At 45.4% G+C, this 27,964-nt stretch overlaps 1 long non-coding RNA gene and 1 pseudogene across 5 annotated transcripts in view; one reads left to right on the forward strand and one right to left on the reverse strand.

Annotated features, from left to right (window-relative positions):
• The window catches only part of LOC144798872 (uncharacterized), a 1,194,519-nt gene that overhangs the window by 1,082,998 nt on the left and 83,557 nt on the right, over positions 1-27,964 (forward strand). The gene's annotated exons all lie outside the window — the stretch shown is intronic.
• On the reverse strand, positions 24,469-25,165 carry LOC144799286 (RNA demethylase ALKBH5 pseudogene; annotated as a pseudogene).

The following is a 27,964-nucleotide window of genomic DNA, read 5'->3' on the forward strand; positions in this document are numbered from 1 at the left end:
ACAGAACTACAAGTACCAGAGTCCCGAGGGGCCATCCGGAGGAGGGGCTAGCGGTGTGCCCTCCATTGATGACTAAACACAATATGGCTCCCTCTAGCTTTGGGCCGACGGGCTCTTGGACGACGCACCTGCGTGCCGGTTCTGGCATCGAGGCCTTTGACGGTTGTGTGGCGGCCTTCTCTTCCACCCCTAACGATCTTTCTCTACTGATGAGGGAAGTTATCCCGAAACCCGAGACATGTCTCGGGCGATATCCTAAAACCCGGGACATGTATCGGGTCTAGAGATTCATCAGTCCAACAAGTACCGACTTGCACCCACCTGGGTGATCCACTACAGAACTACAAGTACCAGAGTCCCGAGGGGCGATCCGGAGGAGGGGCTAGCGGTGTGCCCTCCATTGATGACTAAACACAATATGGCTCCCTTGAGCTTTGGGCCGACGGGCTCTTGGACGACGCACCTGCGTGCCGGTTCTGGCATCGAGGCCTTTGACGGTTGTGTGGCGGCCTTCTCTTCCACCCCTAACGATCTTTCTCTACTGATGAGGGAAGTTATCCCGAAACCCGAGACATGTCTCGGGCGATATCCTAAAACCCGGGACATGTATCGGGTCTAGAGATTCATCAGTCCAACAAGTACCGACTTGCACCCACCTGGGTGATCCACTACAGAACTACAAGTACCAGAGTCCCGAGGGGCGATCCGGAGGAGGGGCTAGCGGTGTGCCCTCCATTGATGACTAAACACAATATGGCTCCCTTGAGCTTTGGGCCGACGGGCTCTTGGACGACGCACCTGCGTGCCGGTTCTGGCATCGAGGCCTTTGACGGTTGTGTGGCGGCCTTCTCTTCCACCCCTAACGATCTTTCTCTACTGATGAGGGAAGTTATCCCGAAACCCGAGACGTGTCTCGGGCGATATCCTAAAACCCGGGACATGTATCGGGTCTAGAGATTCATCAGTTCAACAAGTACCGACTTGCACCCACCTGGGTGATCCACTACAGAACTACAAGTACCAGAGTCCCGAGGGGCGATCCGGAGGAGGGGCTAGCGGTGTGCGCTCCATTGATGACTAAACACAATATGGCTCCCTTGAGCTTTGGGCCGACGGGCTCTTGGACGACGCACCTGCGTGCCGGTTCTGGCATCGAGGCCTTTGACGGTTGTGTGGCGGCCTTCTCTTCCACCCCTAACGATCTTTCTCTACTGATGAGGGAAGTTATCCCGAAACCCGAGACATGTCTCGGGCGATATCCTAAAACCCGGGACATGTATCGGGTCTAGAGATTCATCAGTCCAACAAGTACCGATTTGCACCCACCTGGGTGATCCACTACAGAACTACAAGTACCAGAGTCCCGAGGGGCGATCCGGAGGAGGGGCTAGCGGTGTGCGCTCCATTGATGACTAAACACAATATGGCTCCCTTGAGCTTTGGGCCGACGGGCTCTTGGACGACGTACCTGCGTGCCGGTTCTGGCATCGAGGCCTTTGACGGTTGTGTGGCGGTCTTCTCTTCCACCCCTAACGATCTTTCTCTACTGATGAGGGAAGTTATCCCGAAACCCGAGACATGTCTCGGGCGATATCCTAAAACCCGGGACATGTATCGGGTCTAGAGATTCATCAGTCCAACAAGTACCGACTTGCACCCACCTGGGTGATCCACTACAGAACTACAAGTACCAGAGTCCCGAGGGGCGATCCGGAGGAGGGGCTAGCGGTGTGCGCTCCATTGATGACTAAACACAATATGGCTCCCTTGAGCTTTGGGCCGACGGGCTCTTGGACGACGCACCTGCGTGCCGGTTCTGGCATCGAGGCCTTTGACGGTTGTGTGGCGGCCTTCTCTTCCACCCCTAACGATCTTTCTCTACTGATGAGGGAAGTTATCCCGAAACCCGAAACATGTCTCGGGCGATATCCTAAAACCCGGGACATGTATCGGGTCTAGAGATTCATCAGTCCAACAAGTACCGACTTGCACCCACCTGGGTGATCCACTACAGAACTACAAGTACCAGAGTCCCGAGGGGCGATCCGGAGGAGGGGCTAGCGGTGTGCGCTCCATTGATGACTAAACACAATATGGCTCCCTTGAGCTTTGGGCCGACGGGCTCTTGGACGACGCACCTGCGTGCCGGTTCTGGCATCGAGGCCTTTGACGGTTGTGTGGCGGCCTTCTCTTCCACCCCTAACGATCTTTCTCTACTGATGAGGGAAGTTATCCCGAAACCCGAGACATGTCTCGGGCGATATCCTAAAACCCGGGACATGTATCGGGTCTAGAGATTCATCAGTCCAACAAGTACCGACTTGCACCCACCTGGGTGATCCACTACAGAACTACAAGTACCAGAGTCCCGAGGGGCGATCCGGAGGAGGGGCTAGCGGTGTGCGCTCCATTGATGACTAAACATATATAAAAAAAAGATTTATATATAATAAAACACCACGTGTATAAAAAGTGCTAAAACATTACACATCTAGACATAATGAATTAATAAATTTCTATAAACATGAGGGAGCGGAACAGTTGGAATTGTCATTGGAGTGGCTAACAAGGAACTTGACTAGCCACCCCTGCCATTATACAGGAACCAGGCCCGGACTGGCACTTCCGGGCACCGGGCAATCCCCCGGTCGGCTGGATGGGGTGGGGGCCGGTTTCCTGACAGGGGGCCGGTTTTGTGGCTGGTGGCGATTTTCGGTCAGTGAGTAATGTCACGTTAGTCACTTCAGAGAGAAGTCTAGACTGACAGGCTAAGACTACTACTCCTCCTCTCTCCGTCCGCCGTTTCTCTGCTTCACGGCGCAGGCACAGCCTGCAGGAAAAACAGAAACAGCACACCTGCATTAACCCGGTGCAGTACAATAATCAGGAGGAGGAGGAGGTCCATGTGCGCAGCGCGCAGATGCATTGTCTCCTCCTCTGCAGCGTCTGCACGGCCCTCTTCAGCATTCACCCTTAGGGTGGGGCAGATTTGGTCATGCCGCATGCGCATTGGGCCACACGCAATTAGAAGTGCGTGTGACTGCCTGCATCATGATCCCAGAGTGACGACTGAGACCGAGGCCCTGTGCGCAGGCTTGACAGTGTTGGCGGTCATAATTTTAAAAAGCAGCAGGTGAGTTTTTCCCTCCACTTCATTCTTTGGCAATTAATGATTCATAGTGCACAGTTGGCACTGGGCGGGCGCCGTGTGCAGTGGTGGATTGGATTCTATTTAATTTGATTGTGGTTGCAAGTGAGTCACCAACGTGCCACTGAGGGAACTCATCCAAACATTCCATCCTGTCTCTCGCCCATCAGTTTTCAACTGGCAGTCAGCTGTGACTCCACTGCTGGAAATCGCCACCCCTATGGTGGGTGGCCTGTGAGTTTGATGGGGCAGGAGCCGCACTCAATTTATGGCGTAGCACACACTGTCAATCTTTGAAAGGCCCTTTCTGTCTGGTAAAGAGCTCTCTGATAGACACAGGTGCAGTTGTAGAATGCACACGAGGTTGCGGGAGACTTGTAATTGCATTGGTTTTGGTTCACTGTCGAATTTGAATTTCAAAATGCAGTAACGTGCCTTGGGAAAAATGGTAGTATGAATTCTAGCTGGTCGGCTCATGCGACAGTAATTCAGCTACTAGTCTTACGAATCTTTGCAATCTTATTTTACTGTGTGGCACCGCAAACGATATGTGATTGTTTACCTTTCACCAAAATGGAGTTTCTATATGAAGTTACAGCACCACTAAGGATTTGACAGGGCCACCGTCATAAATCGTCATCCGATAGCTTTAATGTTGACCTGGGCTCTGGAAAGGGATATGCCATCGCTGCCAACATCAGATTAGTGCCTGAGAAGAGGAGTCCAGCATGGGGGGCACAATGCATCATCTCCATGACCTCTGAATTTCACAGGCTTTGAAGGGGGCTGGGCTGGCTTTCTTCTCTAAATATAGTTTTGCTCTTGGACGATTGTTCGTTTTTCAGTCCAGATTGAGCGAGGGGATTAAGCCAAGGCGAATGTGCGAACTGCGGGCCTGCAGCGCCAGCCAATTGGAATCTACTTCACAAGGATGGGACCATGCGACTAAACCGATATTAGTAAATATGTGGCAACGGTAACTATAGTGCACAGCAAATCTTCTGCAACATAATTCTGTTTGCAGTTGTGATATAGTTACCTCCAAACCGACTGAGCAAGCACTTTCACTACAATAAGCTTATCAGCAAACATGGTTAAAGTTTGCGTGCACGCTTGTTACAAAGGTTTTGTTGCTATGGGCAGCCTCTGCAAATCTCGTTTTTGCAGAGGGATTGGCTCCTCTTTTGCACCCCAATATTTTAGATGCTGATATGTACACTCTGTACTCGTGCAAGGACAAAATCTTTAATTAAATGAATCTAAACGTGTGCAGAAATCAATATGTACACACACGCAGGCACTCACGTGTGAAGTTATCCTCTGCATAGTACCTTTTTATTACCTCTACGTGTATGTTCTATTGTCTATCCTTTCTTATCCCAGCGTGAATTGTGGAGACTTTATGCAATGATCGTTTGGTCCGTTTCATCCTTCCTCTATTCGATGTCTTTGTAGACCATATTATTCATGTAACAGTGTACACATAGGTGCTGGAAGTATGGGGGAGAGGGGTTCTGTTCCTGCAGCACCCCTAAAAATACACACAATTTAAATAATTGTAAATGTGCTGTATACATATTTCAAAATAGATCAGTAATTAGGAGTGTGTACACTGTCTGTCTCTGTGTGATTGCATCCATCTGGATCTTTGTGTCAAGCTACATTGTGTGCTAAAATGCCACTATGGCTGTGTCTGCCCTTGTGTCAGTGTCTAAATGCTTGTCTAACAGAGTTTCCATGTGTAATTAAATGTCTGATTGTCTCTTTTTTGCCTTTCTGCGAGTTGTTAAGGACATTTGAGTGGGATGAGAGTATAGATAAAGAATATTGGATTGATAGTATTTGTTGATACTCATATTCTATACAGGTATGACCACATTCTTCAGTAGAGCCATGGGAACATTCTGTGGTACAATAATGCACATATACTACAGTAGGATACCAGCATGTTTTGCGGTGCATTAATGCCTATTCTGTAGGGCAATAATAGCCATTCTCTGAAGTGAAATGATGGCATAGTCTCTAGTACAGCTGTGGGATCATTCCTGTAGGAAAGTGATTGCGTTAGTAATACAATTATAGCATATTCTGTAGTACAGTCATGGGACCATTCTGTAGTACAATAATACCATAGTATTACATTAATGCCCATTCTACAGTGCATTAATAGCCTTATTATTAGCCTTATTCTTTAGTGAAATTATGACCTAATCTGTAGTACAATAGCCTCATTCGGTAAGGTAGCAATGACATTCTATAATACACTTATTGCATATTCTATACTACAATCAGTGCATATATTGTAGTACAGAAGCACAGAGATGGTCATATTCGGTACTAAGATGGCTACATTCGGAAGTACAGTCAAGGGGACATTCTGTACGGGACATTCTGTTCTACATTAATGGGCATATACTGCTGTACCGTAATGACATGTTATTCAGTGTGTTGATACCCGTTTTGTTATACAATAATATCTACATTATCTAGTTCAACTATTCCCTTGTTCTGTAGTGAAACAATATTGCATTATGTGGAACAATGATGGCGCTTTGGTGTAGTGAGGGTAACATTATAAGTAAATTAGTGGTATGTTCTGTAGAGAAATGATGGAAATCTCTCTCTCTCTTTCTCTCTCTCTATACCTCTCTCTCCTTCTCTCGCTCCTTCTCTCTTTACCTCTCTCTCCTTCCATCTCTCCCATTTCTCTCTCTCTATATATATATATACCTCTTTCTCTATCTCCCTCTCTCTCTCTATCTCTCTCCCTCTCCTTCCATCTCTCCCCTTTCTCTCTCTCTCTCTCTATCTCTCTCCCTTTCTCTCCTTCCATCTCTCCCCCTCTCTTTCTCTATCCCTCTCTCGCTCTCCCATTCTCTCCCCCTCTCTCCCCCTCTCTCCCTTTCTTTCTCTCGCCCTTTCTCTCTCTCCCTCCCTCTCTATCCCTCTCCATTTCTCTATCCCTCTCTCTCTCTCTCGCTCCCTCTCACCCGCTCTCTATTTATCCCTCTCTCGCTCTCCCCCACCTCTCTCCCTCTCTCTATCTATCCCCATATCTCTCTCGCTTCCTCTCTCACTCTATCCTTTTCTCTCTCTATCCCTCCCTCTTTCTTTTCTATCCCTGTATTTCTCTTCCTCTCTCTCTCCCCCACTCCCTCTCTCTCTCTCTCTCTCTCTCCCTATCCCTCTTTCACTATCTCCCCCTCTCTTTGATTCACTACTCCTGTCTATTTTTGGTGCTCTCTCAAAGAAAGTCTGGTGCTCTTTAATGTCATCATCTACTATTTACAGTGCTTTGAAGTTGGTACAATTCAATATGTAATGAAAAATGTGCTGTAAAATTCACCATTTTGGTCTGTCTTCCCCACAATTTTCTTGGGGAGAGGACCCTCCCTCAAACCTCCTCTAGTAGTGGTCGGCTTCGCTCGCTCGCTAAGCGCCGGACGGGGGCTGGTCTGGCAAAACTTGCCAGGGCTGCTTTCAGTCCCAGTCCGGCCCTGACAGGAACGCAATACTATATAGGACTGATACTGAAACATGACCATCTCCCTAGATCACAGGGAACCTGATATACCTAGGGAGCAGATGAGATACTGGGTAACCTGTCTCAAACTGTTGGGCATATTAATAGAGGCGAATCATTAAAGAAAGTGGCGTAAATCTTCGGTATTGTTTAGCCCATTAGGCCACTTGCTGTCATACTCTAGAATCAAACTTGATTCTAATCGCCTCAGTTTGAGCTCACGGTTACCTCCTCTTCTGGGTTTAGGGACAGAAGCCACCACATAGTATGAGAGACAATTGATGTCTTTATTGTGTATGCTCTCAAAGTGGCGAGCCACTGGATATGCTTGATCACAATGTAGGATAGCGCGAATATGCTGGAGAATCCTGACGTGCACTTGCTGTTTTGTACAGCCTATATAATTAAGGCCACAAGTGCACGTCAGGACATATACCGCATAATCCGTCTTGCAAGTATGGCTGCCCTGAATTGGAATCTCAGAGGTGGAAAATGGGGTTCTGTAATGGGTTTTGTTTTTTCCAAACTTGCATGCTCTACAAGTAGTGCATTTACGGAACCCTGCTGGTAATAACCAATTAGGTCTTTGTTGTAGTTCTGGACTACCTTGGTCCAGAACTGCACCCATACTCTGTGCTCGCCTAAAAGTGACCAATGGTTTGTTTGGCAACATGCATCCCAGAACAGTATCTGTAAGGACAGTGGACCAGTTCCGGTTAATTATTTGTCTGATTTTATTTTCTTGACTACTATAGTCAGTTATAAACCTAGGACAGTCTACACTGTTTAAAATGGTATCATCAGGGACCGTATCATTCTTACTTTTGGTGTCTGCGAGTAGACTGGCTCTGGAACGATTCTGTGCTTTAATTAAAGCTTGATTAAACAGCCGTTCCGAGTACCCACGAGCCTTCATTCGGTTTTTTTATTCAGTGACACATTTATCAAAATCCTCAATGGAACTACATATTCTTTTTAACCTTAGGATTTCCCCATAAGGTATGTTATGGATAGTGTGTTTGGGGTGAAGGCTGGAGGCATGGAGCGTAGTATTGCCAGCTGTAGCTTTTCTATGTAGGGTAGTTTGTATCCGCTTGTTATCATCTACATAAATTTTGACATCTAGGAATTCAGCTTGTTTGGCACTTATGTTAGAAGTGAATTTCAAATTAAGGTGGTTATGATTGATCTCATCAATAAATGTAAGTGCTTCATTTTCATCACCCTGCCAAACAATAAAGATGTCGTCAATGTAGCGGAGATATTTTACAATTTTCTCCCGTACCCATGTTTGATGTGTGACCCTGAGGACCCGCTCCTCCCACCAGCCGACGTGTAAACATGCATAGCTGGGGGAGAAGCAGGCCCCCATAGCCACACCTCTCAGTTGTCTCCAAATCTCCTTGCCAAATGAAAAGTAATTGTTACCCAAACACCATTCAATCAAACCCAAGATCACCTTATTGTGTTCATAAAATTCTGCAGGTCGTTGACCAAGAAAATGGGACACTGCATTAAGACCACAGGGATGAGCGATGCTCGTGTACAATTGTTCAACATCAAGAGTAATTAGCAGCAAATCTTCCTGCCATTCTAAGTCCTCTATTTTAGCTAGAAAGTCACTAGTATCCCGAACAAAGCTGGGAAGATTGTTGACCCAATTTTGTAAAAAGAAATCAATGTATTGACCCACATTTTCTCCACAGCTGTTGATGGCGGAGATAATGGGTCTGCCTGGAACCGGTGATATCCCTTTATGAACTTTCGGGATGAGGTAGAGGATGAGGTAGAGGCAAGACAGGATGTTCATTATACATGAATTTGTACTCATCCAATGAAATAAGACCTTCTCTGCGATATTTTGAAAGCAACTTATGCAAGCTTTCAGTTGACTTCAAATACTCTTTATTAGTTGCTTTGATATAGCAAGCAGGGTCTTGAAGCTGCCTTTGTGCCTCTGTAGAATAGTCTGATTTAGGCCAAATAACAATGTTACCCCCTTTGTCAGCAGTTTTTACTATTATAGTAGGGTTATCTTTTAATTTTTTCATTAGTTCAAAATATTTGACTTTTTGCACATTATATTTCTTTTTATTTTGTTTGTTGATTTTTTTGTACAATTCTTTAATGTCTGTGATAATGCAATCTTGGAAAACATCCACAGCGTCTTTGGTCATAATGGGCACAAAGTCTGATTTTCCTTTGAATGGCGTGATACCTGCACCTTTTTGAGTCATATTAATTTTTTCTAATCTTTTTTGTGTGCTAGTATCAACATCCCCACTCATGCTTTGAGAATTTGTGGCTTGATTGAGGTCATATATGTCAAGAAAGATTGGTACATCACATGCTGATATCTGGGGTTCATTATCCATATCATTTGTGCCATTGTTGATATCAGTACCATTATTAGATTTTAATTTCTGCAGCGCAAAGAATTTTTTCAGCTTTAATTTGCGAATATATCGGTACACATCGACTCTAGTGGAGGCATATTTGAAATTCTGTGCAGGGCAAAAATTCAAACCCAACTCTAGGAGTTGCTGTTCTGCTTTTGTGAGAACTACATCCGATAAGTTTACAATAGATCTCCCCATTTCTACTTTTTCTTTCTCCATGATTGGTTCGACTTCTTGCTCTTGCCCCCTTTGTTTGTGTTTCCGTCTCCTTTCGCGTCTTTTTTTGTTTCTGCGGGTGTTACTGTGTTTTTTTGCTCCATGCTCTCCCTTGTGCATGGGTTCTTGCTTTCCCTTCTTTCTGTTTCTACGGAACAGTTTGGCTATGGTATTGCTTTCCTACAGCGAGGAGCTCTGGCTCAATAGCCTTGCCTTCTGTACTAGGTTCCCCGCCTCGCGGCCTACCCTGTTTCAGGTTCAACCATGCCAGTAAACTTGTTTTTAGGTTTATGTTGAATGTTCTCTTCAGAAGAAAGTGGTGAGATGCACACCTTATCGTACTCCAAATTTAAAGTCGCTTAACTCTTTAAACTATATCGGCATGCAAACTTGATTCACGCTCTGCCCAATTGCGCACAATGAAACAGAATACGGTGGCACCTTCACTGATGCCAATTCAAGATGCACAGCCGAACTATTGAATGAATCCAATCAATCAAAAACGTTTTTGCTTTATGCTCATATTAATCCTTATTTTACACCGTTACTCTTCTTGTCAAATTACTTCAAAATCTTTCAATCCATTTTACTCATTCACATGCTGCGCGAAGATGTTTAATCAAGCACAGGAGGCGTCAACTTTCCATATGTCAAGTCTTTATTTGAAATTGCCGAATGCATTTCGGGAACAAAGTCCCTTTATCAGGGGAATCGTGACAAGAAAATTATCGTTCATTTAAAATATCCCAAACTTGCTTGAAATTCATGCTCTTTAGATAAAAATGTTTTCCTCCATATCGTCGCGTAAACATTTCAAAAGGATGCTGAAGCACCGGTCTTCCGCTGCGTGATAGCTGAATGTTCTCTTCAGACACATTTTCTCTTCCTCTGCCAGGAGTGAAGCTACATGTTGTTTCTCTACTCTGCTTTGATTACCTGGGGTTCCTGCCACAGTTCTTGGGCTGCAGAGTATTTTTTGCTAGCCTTCCTGCCTTAGAGCAACCTGTCTCTTCCTCTTTTTTCTACTCAAGCTAGACTCCAGCTAGTTCTAATCAGGGATTTTGACCCAATCAGTTTGAAGTCTCTCCTCCGGGGACGATTTTGCTTTGGTATTTTATAGAAAGATAAGAAATCTGCAGCTAGATATCTCTATCAGTCCTGGTTATCTGCCAGGGAGCAACGTGGGCATCTCTGCACACATTTACCAAGAACTACTACCAGGTCCGTAGGGATGGGACCTTCGCCCATTCGGTCCTGCAGGACTTCCTTGTGTGAAATTGGTCCGCAGACCCACCACCAGGGCTAATATTGTTTGGATATCTATTCAAAAGTAAGGAATCTGCGGCTAGAAGTCACTATCAGATGAACAAGTTGCTTACCTTCAGTAACACCTTATCTGGGAGAGAGAGGATCTAGCCGCGGATTCCTTACCGACCTCCCCTTTCTGCAATCTCTTTCATTCCTACTTTCGATATCCTGCTTGATATAGGGATATTCCTCCTGCTTTATTTTGGGATACTCCTCGTGCTTGATTTTGGGATACTCCTCCTTGCAGGGACATCTGCATTGACAGACAGTGTGAGAGGGTGATATCTCTGTATTGGATCACTGTTTCCATGGCCAGTTTGTGTAGGTGGTTCTGCATTTTTGGTGCAGAATGTAGTCACCGAAGAAACTGACATCAGCTCGTCAGGTGGGGCATATATGGACTCCGCCAATGTCACATCCGCTAGTTGATGTCACTTCAAAGTCACACGACGCCCTCCACCGATGCGCAGAGGTACTGCTGACATTTATTTTCAAGATCCAGCAGTCTGGGGCCTGGAAAGAATTCAAAGGCAAGGAATCTGCAGCTAGATCCGGTCTCTACAAGATAAGGCATTACAGAAGGTAAGTAACTTGTTCAGCAAGAACACACAGAAACAACAGAAAGCATTGTGCTGTTGGTCAAGGTGCCTTCATTTTTTTCGGGACTTCTTTTAACCCTAAAAGGGATTTTTGTGTCAAAAATTGACACCAGGACACATTTTCACACTAAAGCATATGGTAAATAATGGATTTGCATTTTGTATAATCACACGCAATTTTGTCTCATTTTGAATTTCGCACACCACTAGTACTTGAAACACCCGGCCTTCAGCGAACCCTTCCAGGCTTCCTCTGGTAGAGTCCTTTTCAAGGTTCTCCAATGCTCCCTCGTCCATTCAAAAATGATACATTCGGGGTGACATCTTCACTGCCCCTGTGGGCAGTAACTATGGTGCCATATATTCGGACTACTCTCAAGGAGCAAGCTCAAATGTTAGGCAGAACTTACTGTCTGGATGGTGGTCTTTGCTCATCACTGGGGGTCCCTCCTGTAGGTTACTCATTTTCGCCCAAAGACGCCTGCTCACTGTCGCTTTACATTTTGTCTTTCATTGAAATGTGGTCTCATCATTTGGCTGAGGTGGAGCCCTCCCAGGGTGATTGGTTATAGCATCTGTCAGCACTAGGCCCATGCCCGTCTAGTGCTTAGGCCTGGCTCATAGTCACATGGGGAGTCTGTCAGTACTCTTGCAAAACAACTGGGTGACCTATTCAAGGTTCTAACCATTAGCCTTGGCTATTCTAATCGCTTTAGACAGCGTTGCATGAAGCACTTGCCGTGAGGCCAGTGGGGAGTTAGCGTCCTATACTGCAGACCAGAAGTAATCAGGTATCTCATGGCCTTGAAAAGAGGGCCCCTTGTTGGTCTTTAGCCCGTGTACCAAACCGTAAGTAGCCATTATCTTCCCCAGCTTGGGAATCACATCATGACGTGGGTACAATCTCAATTTCCAGGTATTTGGAGTAACCATCGACGACAACCAACATGTACCAATTTTACAGCAAACGCCCAAAAGCACTTTCTCGGGCCCATTATTATTTTGCGATGTTTTCCGTAAGACTTCCGGATATCACCAACTTAAAAACTCTTAGCGGTTAGCTTTTCCCTGATGACACTAACTCTTACCGCACCTTATGGTAATGGGAGCGTCTGGGAGGTGCGAGCTGCAGACACTCATCCTCCTCCATGGGCTTCGTGATTTCTTCTGGTGAGATTAGCAAACCTCTCTCCTATAAATTGTACATATTCTTCCATCTCTTCTGCCTCTAATTTCTCTTCTCCAGTTTGTGACTGGGGATTTGGAGACAAATAGTCTGCTGGTGTGTGAAACCCTGGCATGCACTCCGCCGAGAACGAGCCCTCTAGCAGCTGAAATCTTGATCTTTCTATTCTCTGATGGCTTTGAGACAGAGCCACGAAACAACAGGCCTCCACTCCAGTGACTTTATCTCATATTTTACTATGCTGTCCTGTCCTGTCCTCCTAACAGTTCGAAGAATCTATCTAAGACCTATCCTCCTCCAAATAGGAGTACGGACGGCAGAAGAGGCTGTTTTCCAACTATACCTGCTGGACACAGTGAAGCACATGGCCAACTTTGCAAAATTCGTCTATCATGCTCGAATAGCTTTAATGGCCAAATCAAACAAGCCTGTAACTGACTTTTAACGGGTGGACTCTGCCAAGTAGTACCCGTTACCCCACAACCCTCTTATTTTCTTTTACTTTTATTTTTCCGTTGCTTGCATTGTGTATGTACTGTAAATAGGAAACTCCAAGACCAAGAATATAGAGTTTTAGTTTTAAATGAAATATGAACTTGTTCTAAATATGTGTTTTTGTACAGATTGCTAAAATTTTATTTAATTAAGCAATAAAGATTACCATACCACTCCAGTGACACAGGTAAAAAGGAATATGGTACATTGCAACGCGATGTATTACATCGTGTGTTTTTACAATGCGGTTGTTACAATGACTGCGTTGTTAGTACTCAATGCAATTACATTGCAAGTCACTACAACGACTTGCACTAGGGGGCGCGCTGGACTTAGGAATAGTATTAATTACTATTCCTACTCCAGTCTGTGCAACAGTAGGGAAGGTGTTAGAATTCATTTCCAATACCTCAGCGCCTCCTAGTGCAAGTCGTTGTTATGACTTTCGATGTAAATGCATCGCGTACTAACAATGCGGTCGTTGTAATTATTCAGAGATGTAATGGCAGTGTTGTAAACGCTGTTTCCCGATTTCACAATATATCAGTGTGAGGCTCGGGCCAAAAAAAACACAGGATACTTTATACTCCTAATCAGGTACACAGGGCAGGGGGAGATGACTGTACATCACGCAGAGGACATTCCATCCCAACAAATATGGTATGTGTTATATATAGAGCCACTGGAATCCTGCAGTGGTAGCATGGTCTACCTAATTTAGGGTTTACAACAATTGTCACACATTTCACCACCTTATAAAGACTTTAACAAGAAAAAATGTGTTTCCAACTTGTGGTGTGGAACATCCGCGAAAACACTTTCTAAAAGTTAATTAGTCACCTTCCAGCTGTTGATTGATATATTCAGATATTAACCAGGTACTAATGAGATGAAACCTTCGCCCAAGCACAATTAATGTGCTCGGTTGATGAACTGGTAAAAGCTCCTGCCGGCCACAAAAATAATAATTCCTTCAGTGTCATAAAATGTTTTGTTTAGTTATTTATACATTTTCATGTTCCACCAGAGACACCCTCCTCAAACTAGCATTTTACTTCTCTTTTTATGGTCTGATAGTTTGTAGCCAGTGGTTAATTTGAAAAAATTGGAAAAAAAGAAGTGCTGGGGCTCTCGTCAGGAGGCAGCTTGCAACCAGCCCATTTCTCCTGCTAGCGCTGCATAAAACAGAACCAAGAAAGTGTGTGTGTGTGTGGGGGGGGGGGGATGTGGAGTAATGGCCAGAGCTGCCGACTTTGGAGACTGGGATCCAGGTTAAAGTCCCTGCGTCGGCTCAACATCCTGTGATTCTGGGCAAATCAATTAATCTCCTCGTGCCTACCATGAACGAATGTGTCCTTAGCTGATGCTCATGAGAAGCACCAGTGCTGATGATTAAGTGCCGGTGCTAGGGACCGGAACCCACCAGCTCAAATTAAACAAATTAAACACTGCTTGCATCTCTTTATTTGGCTCTTGCTGCTCATCTGTGTAATGTACAAAATAGGAGAAAGCGTTAACAATGCTGGTAATACCACGTGGGTTGATAACAATGCAGACATTACATCGTCCGCGATATTATCACGTATGGCATTACATCGCAAGTTGTTTCAACGACTTCCTCTAGGTGGCGTGCAACACCAGGGATTGTGTTGGATTTAAAATCCAACACCTTCCCTGCTGTTGCGCTAACTGGAGTAGGAAAAGTAATTTATACTATTCCTAAGTCCAGCGCGCCATATAGCGCAAGTCGTTGAAACAACGCGGATGATGTAACGACCGCGTTGTTACCTACTGCCTGGTAACACCACGCGTTGTGACGTATATTTAGCAAGGACCCCCTGAGTATATGGATCTTATTATTCCTAGGTCAGGGAAATTAATACATTTGAAAAACAACAACCTAGGCAACTAATATTTGGAACACAGTAATAATAAATGAAATGAACAATTGGCTAAAGCTGGCTATAAGACTTGATATTTTATTAAGCAATTACAAAATTGTAAAATCATTAGCATAACACAATATTGAGGTTAAAATTTCACACAACACATCATTTTTAAATTTTTTTTATACACGAGTAAATGAAGACACAAGATAAAATTTTTTGTTTATCTATAGTAGATAGGTGGCGAAATGGGTCTCTACGCGCGTTTCGGCGGCCAGCGCCTTCTTCCTGGAGTAGCCACACAATTTTAGTCGGGTTTATTTTGAACAATGGTTGAATCGATTTTCTGCTTCTTGTTTGATTCTTTTTGGGTCAAGTATTGCAGGAGCTGATTGATTAGAAGATGAATGAGTAATTCCCGCCGGCCGGAGCCCTTTGTATAGAACAGTGCTGGATAATATCAAAGGTCGAATTCTTCCCAAATGGTTTCTGGATGTCTATTGGTTCTGATACTATTTTTTTCAATGTCTTGGGCCCAGTTTACGATCTATGATGTGATCTGTTAACGATGAGCTACTTTGAATGGCCTCCCAAGAAAGCAGAGTCTTATATTCCAAAGGTATGGATGGTGCTAAAAAGATTTTCAAGCATTATACATGGAGGGGTAATGTTAAAAGATCTCCCTGCCTCAGGATAATCGGCAGGGCTCTCTATGTCCGGCGGCGGGTTGGTCCGTCTGGCAATACAAACGCGGGCTTTAGCCAATTGTTCATTTCATTTATTATTACTGTGTTCCAAATATTAGTTGCCTAGGTTGTTGTTTTTCAAACACCACGCGTTGTAACATCACATATTCATACAAAACAGGTCTGCAGGGCTGTTTGTTAATGTTATTTGTTTCTGACTCAAAATGAGATCCCTAATTTGAGCCTTCGTTTCGGTGGCACTCGTGACATGCTATGCCTCCTCATGTTAAACTTTATCTCATGTCATGTTACTATTTGGTATCTTTTGTTACTGTATGCTTAATTATACTATGTTTTAAGTTCTGATTTATATTGTGCATTATTGTGTTACATTTGAGTGAAATCGTATGTTAAGCTTTGTTATATTATCTTGCTATCAAATTATGTGTTGTATTCCGTGTTATGCGCTGCCTTGTTTATTTCCTGATTGCTAATTTGAATTGTATAGTAACGCTAGTCTGCCAAAGTGCGCTGCAACGCTGTGCTCAATTGTGCTGTGCTGCCTGTAGTTTTGTTTTGTGCCTGATTGTGCCGGTTCCACTGCCATTCACATTGCGTTTCTTGTAAATTGTACCCCAATCCTGTTTCGCTTGGCTTGCAGCCATTTTGTTGTTGTTGTTGTGGCTCCCTGCCCGGCTCTCCACCCCGCTCCCTCCTCCCAGGTGCTCCTCCCTCCCACTGATAGTCAAGCTCCGCTCCCCCGCTGTAACACTGTGACCGTCCTGATTCTTCAGAAGCGGTCGCTCCTCACGCTGCTCCCTGCCCTGCATGCCGATTTGGTATCGTAGCGCCTACTGCCAGTCTACTGCCTGCTTGCTCGCCTTGCCCCCACATCTTCTTTTTCCTGATTACTGATTAGAATTCCTTCGTAGCGCTAGATCGCCATAGTGCGCTGTGCTGCGCTGCCTTGTTTATTTCCTGATTGCTAATTTGAATTGTATAGTAACGCTAGTCTGCCAAAGTGTGCTGCAACGCTGTACTCAATTGTGCTGTGCTGCCTGTAGTTTTGTTTTGTGCCTGATTGTGCCGGTTCCACTGCCATTCACATCGCGTTTCTTGTAAATTGTGCCCCAATCCTGTTTCGCTTTTTGGCTTGCAGCCATTTTGTTGTTGTTGTTGTGGCTCCCTGCCCGGCTCTCCACCCCGCTCCCTCCTCCCAGGTGCTCCTCCCTCGCCCCTCCCCTCCACTACCCGCATATGACAGGAGCATTCGCGCGCAGCGTTCACGCGCAGCGGGCGCGCCAAAGGTAAGCCCGTCTACGCCCGTCCCCGCCTGGACCGCGCCCAGCGCCAGACACCCTGGCCCCCGCAAAGTCCACTCCGCCCGCCTAACATACGACGCCGCTACCCTCTCAGCCCTTAACCCCGGCCGCCCCCCTACCTGCTTCCAAGCCACCCCAGGACACACACATGGACCCTTCACCTGCCACTCCTGCAAATTCGACAGCATCAGGACACGCACCAAATCCAGCAACCCCAAACAGAACTCCGACAAAAACCACCTAAATTGCATCCTGCTCAACACCCGCTCGGTCCACAGACACGCCATTGAACTCTGGAACCTACTCGACACCACTTCGCCGGATATCGCCTTCCTCACAGAAACTTGGATGAACGCCTCCTCAGCGCCCGACATCGCCATAGCTATCCCGGACAGCTACAAGATCATTCGAAAGGACCGCATCAACCAAACTGGAGGAGGCATAGCCATCGTCCATAAGAACACCATCCGCATCACGACCAATTCCGACGATACCCTCGCAGTCGGCTAACACCTTCACTTCCAGATCCACACCGACCCCAAGACCACACTCAGAGGCACCCTCATCTACAGGCCACCAGGACCCCGCACACAATTCAGCGAAGACATCACTGACTTCATCAGCCCACACGCCCTCCCCTCCGAGGACTACATTCTACTGGGAGACCTCAACTTCCACCTGGAAAAGAATAACGACAACAACACCACCACCCTTCTGGACAACCTGGCCAACCTCGGACTCAAACAACTTGTCAACTCCCCCACCCACCTCGCCAGACACACGCTTGACCCAATCTTCACCTCCAGCAAACACATCTCCTTCAATCACATCACAGCTCTCCACTGGACGGACCACAGCTGCGTACACTTCAACTACAAAAAAACCAGGACCCACAACCCCCCACAACGTATACCCCGAAGAAACTGGAACAAAATTACCACCGACCAGCTCTTCACATCGCTCCACCAAAACCCCCCTGCCAAATCATTGGACCCAAACCAAGCTGCCACCAACCTTACACAATGGATCACCCTCAGCGCTGACGAACTAGCACCCTTGAAAAACCATCAAATCAAGCAAGGCTACAAAAAAGGCCCCTGGTTCAACGATGACCTGAAGAAATCCAAGAAGTTCTGCCGCACCCTCGAGAAAGCCTGGAGAAAAAACCCAACCACTGACAACCTGACCACCTTCAAGAACGCCACCCGCAAACACCACCAACTGATCCGATCCACCAAAAAATCAGCACTCAAAGATCGACTTGACAACAACGCCCAAAACAGCAAGGAACTATTCAACATCGTAAAAGATTTTACCAACCCCACCGCCGGCACCAACGACATCACTCCCTCCCAACACCTCTGCGACTCTTTATCTTCATTCTTCCACAACAAAATCGCCGACATACATAACAGCTTTGAAAACCAGCCCGAAGACCAGTCCACTCCACCCATCTCCGAACAAAAAGAGCACTCTAACAACCTTTGCGCCTGGAACCCAATCACTACTGAAGACACCATCCGCCTAATGAACTCCATCCACTCAGGATCACCAACCGACCCATTTCCCCACCACATTTTCAATAAAGCAGACGTCATCATCGCACCCCATCTCCGCGATGTCATCAACTGTTCCTTCAACTCCGCCACCTTCCCGGAAAGCTGGAAACATGCCGAACTCAGCGCCCTTCTGAATAAACCCACAGCAGACCCCACCGAACTTAAGAACTACCGCCCCATCTCGCTCCTCCCATTCCCTGCCAAAGTCATTGAGAAAGCCATCAACAATCAGCTTGCCGCCTTTCTCGAATCCAACAAATCCCTCGACCCCTCACAGTCTGGCTTCCGAGCCAAACACAGCACCGAGCCCGCCCTCATCACAGCAACAGACGACATCCGAACTCTGCTGGACAACGGAGAAACAGCTGCCCTCATACTACTTGACCTCTCCGCCACCTTTGACACAGTCTGCCATAACACCCTTATACAACGCCTCAGCAACGTCGGAATACAGGGAAAAGCATTGGACTGGATCATCTCGTTCCTCGCCGGTAGAACGCAGAAAGTTCGCCTCCCCCATTCAAATCAGAGGCCACCAAAGTCATCTGTGGCGTACCTCAAGGATCATTACTCAGTCCCACCCTCTTCAACGTTTACATGAGCCCCCTCGCATCTATTGCACGCCAACACAACCTCAACATCATCTCCTACGCAGACGACACTCAGCTAATCCTCTCCCTCACCAAAGACCCAAACACCGCCAAAACCAACTTACACGAAGGAATGAAAGATGTAGCCGAGTGGATGAAGAACAGCCGCTTAAAACTGAACTCGGACAAAACGGAAGTCCTCATCTTAGGTTCATCCCCTTCCACCTGGGATGACTCATGGTGGCCACCGGCCTTGGGAAACGCACCCACACCTACGGATCACGCACGTAACCTGGGCTTCATCCTGGACTCCTCCCTCTCGATGACCAGACAAGTAAACGCCGTCTCATCATCATGCTTCAACATCCTACGTATGCTCAAAAAAATCTTCAGTTGGATCCCCACCGAAACAAGAAAAACGGTCACCCACGCACTGGTCACAAGCCGACTGGACTATGGAAACACCCTCTATGCCGGAACCACAGCCAAACTCCAGAAAAAACTCCAACGCATCCAAAACGCCTCAGCCAGACTCATACTGGACATCCCCCGTCAAGCTCACATTTCCGGTCACCTGAGAGACCTCCACTGGCTCCCTGTCAACAAGAGGATAACGTTCCGTCTCCTCACCCACGCACACAAGGCCCTCTACGACCTAGGACCCGAATGCCTCAACACGCGACTGTCCTTCTACACCCCCACCCGCCAACTACGATCATCCAATCAAGCCCTCGCCGCTATTCCGCGCATCCATAGATCCACCATGGGGGGAAGATCCTTCTCCTACTTAGCGGCCAAGACCTGGAATTCTCTCCCCACCCACCTCCGCCTTACACAGAACCACCTCTCCTTCAGAAAGCAACTCAAAACTTGGATATTCGATAAATAAAGCACGCACCCTCCCTCAAGCGCCTTGAGACCCTCTGGGTGAGTAGTGCGCTATACATATCTCTGAACTTGAACTTGAACATGTTATCCTATGTTGTGTAGTAATTATATTTGTTATGCTCTGGTTTAATATTTCTTATTCGTTATGGTGTTATTGCCTTATGTTTTTTTCTCTGATGTGTTGCATTATGTATTAAATTAGATTGTGCTACATTTTAAGTGATAATGTGCCAGATATATGGACATTTCGCATAACGGCTTCCAAAAGGGAGGAATGGCAATTTCGACCACCCAAATTGTCTTTCGTACATACTGAAAGGAGTTTTTAATAGCATTTCTGACAATTTGCGAATGCAAAAACCTTTTGTACATCTGGCCTATTGTTTCTTAAACTAAAAAACATTTCATAATTCCATGCTCAATGCCTCCCCTAGGCAGCGGTTCTAGGTAAGAGCCCATGACTGCCGTTGATGCCGATGAAAACATTGTTAAAAAATCCATGCCCCTCATGCCACATTGATCCAATATACTATTTCTTTATTTATTATGGTTTGGTTTGACTGCGCTTATGTTGCTACACATTTATGTCAGCATTACTTGAGCGGGTATTTGGCTCCGCCCATATGTTGAGAGCAAGGAGTACATGTTTTGATTGGGCAGTTGTGTGCTTCCACAAAAAAAAAGTGCTTGCCCTCTGTGAACATTTTGTTTATTTATCCAGCTGTCCAATCTTGAAATTTTAGGGGCACATACATGTCATTATAAAGCAAATGAAGTGTCTTCGATAACTAGATAATTTATGTTGTTTTTCTCTGGCAACAGCACAGATGGGAGGAGGGCAGTCACTAACCTACATGGATTTTTAGGTCTGAATTGAAAGTGCAACTGTCACCTGACCTTTTGACCTACATCAATATTATTCTAAAGGTATTTGCTTCCACACAAATGCATATTCATTCCCGTGCAATTTACTTGTAATGCTTCACATTACTATACAGCATTCTTGTAAAGTCAGACCTATTGGCATTACCAATGCTTGTATGTTTTCTGTTGTGCAAACCAGGCAGAAATACTGTAATGCACTGCACAAAGAGCAGTAGCAGAAGAAAATATAGTGCTGGTGTTTTACATAGAGGAAACAGTTTCCAGAGACTCTAATCAAACTACATAGATAAAAAAATAGTTTTGCATTGTACAGTATAGACTGGGGCAAGGCCCTGTCGGTGGCCCTAGGAGAGGCATGATGGCATTAACATTGTAAGCTAACTTCACACTATTGACAGTTCAAAGAGCACTTTACATGAGAACCTGTTAAATTGCACAAGGACACATTAATTTTTGGTAGGCGCGGAGAGATTGAGTGATTTGCCTAGAATCACAGGATGTTGAGCTAACGCCAAGACTCAAACATGCTTCCCCAGCGCCAAAGTCGGCAGCTCTGGTCCTTATGCCACATCCTCTCCCCAATAGGATTTACTGGACCACTCAGAGGGTCGTGAGGTTGGCAAACAATCAGGTCCTGGGCTGAGAAGAGGTGGAAGTCTGGATGCTAACGATGAGCATACGTTCATACCCTGTACATATCGCTATGGCTTCTGGGAGAATGTGAATAAAATCCTTTGTCAAATACTCTTGGTTATAATTTAAGTAACCCATATCCTCGTCTTATTTGGTGTGGATACCCCATCATTCACTCTCCTTAATTGTGCTCAGTGATGCTTGTTATTCAACCTGTTGTTTCCTGCCAGAAAGGGAGATTTGTAACAAAAACTGGCTGAATCCTTCACCTCCTTCCCCCAGGTCGTGGTTGAATGTTGTCAAACGTACTTATAAATTGGGTGTCGAAGGCTCCCCTAGTACAGCAGATTCCATTTGCGACAGATTTTTGAGTTGGAATGGTGGGCCGGTCCCTGGCATAGGAATCCTTTCTTCTTGAAGGCGTAGGGCATTGGCACAGCACATCTTAGCCACATAATGATACATTTTCACTACAAATGATTAGCTTGCTGGCCAGATATGTGAGTGTGTTGAAATGGACGGCTTTGAAGAAAAATAATTATTCTTAATATAAAATTATAGCTTGCTGTCGAAGATAATAACAGTTATTAAAGATCCTGAAGCTGAGCTATAGGCCAAACCACACCCAAGGGCAGAGGAGAGGACCTTTATAGCCCAAGGCAGAATTGCTTAGAACATTACACCCACTGAGTATAGAATGTTCTAAATTAAAAGGGTGAAAGTGAAAGATAAACAGTGGAACGTTGGGGCAGAAGGTTTATACCAGTCATTATTGGTCCTGAGCCACTCCGTTATCTTCGACGGAGCTTTCCTTATGCCAATATTCTAAATCGGATTCCCATTTAGTGAGAATAAGAACCGTGTGATGTATCCTAACGGCAGGTATCCGTGACCAGCCTGGCGGCAGCAATGACACACCCTTTCAAAAGTGCTAACCTAGGGTTCAGGATCACAGAGATTAGCAAGGGCCTCTAGTCTTATCTTCCCAGTTTCAAACCATGGGCCTCTGACTTAAAAACAGACTCAGGACTTAAAATGTCATGTGTCTGAGTTAGCCAAACTGGTATACTGCTTCTCAGGAAATACTAGTAGCATTCAAGTTGAGGTTTAGATTATGGTCTTATTGGAAACCCAGGTATCTCACTTATTTAATTTTACTTTAGTGGGGAAAATTGCTAAGGAGATGAGGGGTTTAAAGCACTTACTATAGTGAGTGTGAAAGAGTGGAGCAGAATGAATGTTAGGCGTCAACTTAAGATGGGGCTCTGACATTCAGCACTAAATTTCTATTGGGATCAGGTATCAAATGTCAGATACCGTCAGATGTGATTTTGATGTAAAAGTTATACATTGGCCTTCAGAATATTTCAGATTCCTGGGTTTAAAATGTCCTTTTGCTCGTCACAAGCGTCAGCTTGTTCCAGTTTCATGCTTTGAAGCGCCAGTGTTCCTGAAAACCAACGTCTTTTGGCTGCTCCTCTATCACAAAACCTACACCTTTATTTACAAAGAAAACGTTCCAACTTAGGACGGACGAACTCACACCTGTAAATAAGAATAACTTACATTTTGGTTGGTTAAATCATATTTTCAAACACCGATGTCAGTGAATTAACAGTGACTTACTTAAGTATGCAAAAGACAGACAGAGAGAGAATGAATGAAGTACAGAAAGCGAGAGAGAGAGAGAGAGAGAGAGTATGTGTGTTTTAGTCCTTTACGCACTCTTACGTTTCCTATTGGGTTATACTTCTGGACGTCTTTGGGAGAGCGCCAGCGTAATGGTAAGGGAACTCCCATACAAATGTGGTACTCAAATGAAAGGTTTTTCATTTTCATAAACATCTTTGTGCTTTTCAGATACCTGTCTGTACACTTAAGTTCTAACTGGAAGGTCCAGACATAAATGCTGCAGAAAGTGAGAGAAAGAGCATTATTCACCTCAATTTTAAGAGGGGTGAAAGAAGAAAAGACAGGCTAGAAATTGTTTTGTAAGTTAGAGAAAAAAGGAATTTTAGAGATAATTTTGAAATGTGGTAATTTCCTAATTCTAAACTGGCATATTATATGCATATTCCTGAAATATGCTATGAAAACGCTTGTAGGTGTCTTTTTTTAGTGAATTTCAAACAATATTTCTTAAGACAGTCATAACTTACATCTATTTGGGAAGAAATGGTTAGCGAGTACCCCAAGAGATGAAATGTAAGAAATGTCATGGGTGTAACTTAAGAGAGTCATTAATGATGCATAAATGTATGAATCAGGAACCGAGTCTCCATATTCAACATGCCACATAAGCAGGGGCATAGTTTCAAGGGGGGATGTTTGGGGTATTACACCCCCCCCCCCCCCCAATAAATGTATTTTCTGATAAACGGTTGGGTGCAAGTGCTTTTAGTCAGGTATTGTGAGATGTCAGTAGAATTTCATCATGGATGTTTACATAGACACAGGCAAAACAAGCATTTGCAATGCAATAGGTCTCGCATTTGCAAACTTTTGAGCTATTGGCATTGTAAACGACAATGCCTTTTATTTATGTGTTTTGAAAACCTTCAAGCAACGACTAGGAGTACAAAGGGCACATAAATAAAAGTAAATGCCATTTAAAATACCAATAGGTTAACGTTTCAAAAGTGTGAGACCTATTGCATTGCAAATGCTTGTTTGGTTAGGCTATCCACCCATGTGGATAGTGAGCATATATTTCTTTACCACAGGTCAGTGGGCTTTTATACCACCTTACCTCAAAGACTGTAATCCTTCTATCTATCCATCAGCCAAGAAGACTGATAATTCCATTTTGAGCTTTGCTTAAGAAGTGTTACAGGTCCCGACACTGGCGTAACGAAAATTGAGGGGGCCTCCCTGCAAGGTACATGGAGGGGCCCCCTCCGGGCTCAATCGGAAGCTCTCTGGCCTGACTGCAGTGCCGAGGGGGCCCCCTGGAGTTTGCCCCCCCCGCACCTCGTTTAAGGGGGCTCGATATTAACGAAAGACTACATTATGACATGCATTGCTGTATAGTGATGATCACAAATGTTTTAGGCTTTTGGCACTTAAAATTACATTACCCATCACTTTCACCATACACGGAGGAGGCATCTTCACACCCACAGCATGACAGTAACCCCATCTTCTCTTACCCGAGGATGGTGACGAAACCCATCCGCACAGGCAAACAAAACACTGGCTCGGACTTCCGGATCGGCTTCAACTGGAAATTACAGCCGAAGCACAGTGCCGAATTGCTGAAGAAGAACATGGAAACGATAGACTGTTCGAAAATGTGGATGGGTATCCACGTGAGAGATGATGCAGCCTCCGGGCTGGTAATCCTTGATGATGGCGCTTTTAACGAAGCCCTCTGGGGTGACCCGGTGCTGCTCCAGTTGGCGGATGACCAGCTGGTGTACACAGGCGGGGATCTCATCAATGTCACCCTTAGGGTATAGCCGCTCCTGGCCAGGCCCGGGCTTCTACAACTGCGCCACAAAAGTGTAGCACTCTCTGAAAAAATAGTTGTTGTGCAATGGAGCACGGTCCACTGTGTGCTCCTTGTACAGCCCCTTCTCGGCAGCGCGCACCACCTCGATGTGGCTCTTGATGCGGGGGCACTCTTCCCGGCTGAAGAGAAGCATCTGCCGGATCCCATGCTTTACCCGACGTGCCTCCTCGTCCCGGTAGTGGAGAGGCAGCTGAGGGGGCAGTGGCGGCTCCTCATGGTCGCTGTACTCGCCATCTGACAGCTTCCTCTTGGAACCCGTCTCCGGGCCTTAATGGGAAGGCATTATGGACGGCAACTTCTCCCATAGGTCCGTGTATCCACTGACGGCCATACTGCGGGGCTCACATCACTCAAAACCAGCTGCAGCAGGGGGAGCTGCCACCGCGCATGGCTCAGCTCTGCCGATCTGCGCAAGGGCAATGTCAAGAACGTAATAAACAAGCTGAGTGAGGAACGCCGGGCGCAGAACGCGGTGAGAGTGCACGAGACGCAGTACCGTGAGCGTGCACATCGGCGCACGCTGAAGATTGCCGGAGAAGACACGCCGACCTCCGAGTCTGCCTGCTGCGAGAACACGCAAAGAGCCCAGTGAGTGTGGGGGGGGGGTGAGAGGGAGGGTGTGTGTGTGTGTGTGTGTGTGTGTGGAGGGGGGGTGCCTGTGTGCCTGTAGGTGCGCGTCCACGGTCTCTAGCAAGACCTAATTAACGCGCACAAGCTGTTCACTGTGAAGCGCGTTCACAGATCTGAATCGGCTCGTGCACAGACCTGAATCGGCTCGTGCACAGGGCTGTGTCCAGGTTTGTCTCCCTTGGAGGCAAACACGGTGACAATAAGTCTCGTTGGTGGCAGCGCTTCGCGCTGCAACGCCAGCGAGACCTAAGAAGCACACACACTCTCTCCCTCTCTGTTTTGGAAGTCCTCAAAATATTGGCTATTTTAAACAATATTGTGTTTTCTCTCTTAGTACTCCTACCAATCTGCATTCCTCTACCTTTCCATAGCCTCTGAGGCCCCTCTCTGGTATAATGTATTGAAGCATTATATGCCAGCCAGACTGTTGGAAAATCTGAAACTCACCCCGCCACACACACATTTTTTACTGACCACACTACGCCCCTGCACAACAGTAAGTCACATAAGTATCTTTCTCTCCATCTAGACTCTTGGTGATCTCCCAGGAATAGTTTTGGAAAGTTTTGAACCTCGCAGTGATGTTTTGACCTCAAAGTGCACATGGAACAAAAAGTTAATTTCCTCTTAACCGATCTATGAAAAGTAGAAGTTTTGTGAGGATCATAGTTTGGCCAACTAACACACCAGGGTGGGTGCTTCTACAAATAGGAAGCCATCAACATGATAATTCTAAAAGGACAGCAAGAAAACATAGTAATTTATTGAGTGAATCTGTAACACCTGACTATATGGGGAAATTACTGTGTTTTGGTGATTCGAGCAAATGTATGTGATTAGCTGGATTAATTTAAGCATTATATAATATGCACCCATAAATGTATGGCATTCGGCAGAATGCTAACTTACATTAACCAAACCCGACGCCTGCAAAATGTCTACAAAATACATAGCACGCTTTAGGGAAGGGATCATCACCCACTTCAGAATTCTTTTTATAGTTCAGTGATTTTCACACTGAACTCCTTTTTCCCTGACTGCCTCACCTTCTGTAAGTATTCAATTAATTGCTATCCTTCAGCACTATTTTGACAGCACTTTTAGTGGGTCCAATCTGGTGCTAGTTGGAAGATAAGCAAGTGTGAATCTCCTAAAAAAATCTGATTTTGTGGTTGTTACCCTAATTTGCATGTCATGCTCTTGGTCGCACAACATGATATACTGAACCCCCTCTCCTTCCACTGCATTAAACTCTCTACATAAATGTACCACCACATCACTGCTTATCGCCACTGACAATATCTCTACGTAGAGTAAGGTACAAGGGAGAGGAGTTACAACTGGAGTAATAGATGGAACGAGGCTAGGATTAAGGCTCAACTAAGGTTAATGTTTAATGTCCCAAATAGGGCTAGGGTAAGGTTTAAGGTTCATATTAGGACAGGGTAGACTAAATCTTTTGGTCAGTGATTGAATTTGGGTTACAGGTTCTGGTCATAGGTAGTGAAAACAGCGAACACAACTTTTTTTTCGAAGTTATACCCCTGGAGATGCTCACCACATTATGCTTACTCGCATTCTACCACTGCATGTCTTACTTATGTATAGTATAAGTCTGCACACGCATGCTTATGCACATTTCATATACCTGTGCATGGATTTCTTTGAGACATTTGAATTAGTAACTCTTGCATATCTGATTTATGCATACTTTCTGATTTCTTTAAAGTGTTATTTAATTTATGCCCGGTTAAAAAAATGATAATTGTACCCTTTCACCTTTACCCACTATCTGCCTTTTCTACATCCACAAGTGAATCAGACGGGGACAGTGAGAGTGCATGCCTCCCTGTTTTCAGTGAATTGTGGGTAACTGTGGGAGGTGCCTTATTGCCCTTTGCTGTCAGTTGTTACGGGTTGATAATTGCCTTTTCCCTCAGTAAGTACCTTTATTTACCTTCAAATTGGATGACTAAGAAGGGTGAATATGGCAACTTAGAAGAGTTAACAACCTTAGGAGAGGGCAATAACACTTTATTATTTCATCAACTTCATTGGATGCTCACAAGATTGCCACGCAGGGGCAGAAGTGGGAATAAGGCCTACAAGTGAGCTGATTCCAAATCATGTGAGTGGGGGTGGCCGTGAGGTTTCAAGCACCCAAAATTGAGGATTGCATTGATTAGAAAAGAGTTTATTTTAGCCTTCTCATGCAGCAAAAAATAATGTTGTATGCTAGTTGTACAGTGCTATCTCTGACAGGCCCAACGCAATATGTATAGGGGGTGATGTACAATGTTCTTATGTTTTGGGTAGATTCGCCCCACAAATGCAGTTAGTCCGGTTTAGCATCACTGTGTTTGCTGTGTGGGCCAAGAATACTTGTGGTCGGGAGAAGCACCCAACTAATAACCCCTCCTTTGGATCTCAATTACAAATTCATTTTGATTAGCGGCAACGTTGAAACACTAATTAGAGCCTAATGTCTTAAAAGCATGCA

This window comes from Lissotriton helveticus, chromosome 12 (assembly GCF_964261635.1).
Source record: "Lissotriton helveticus chromosome 12, aLisHel1.1, whole genome shotgun sequence".
In the NCBI taxonomy this organism is placed as follows: domain Eukaryota; kingdom Metazoa; phylum Chordata; class Amphibia; order Caudata; family Salamandridae; genus Lissotriton; species Lissotriton helveticus.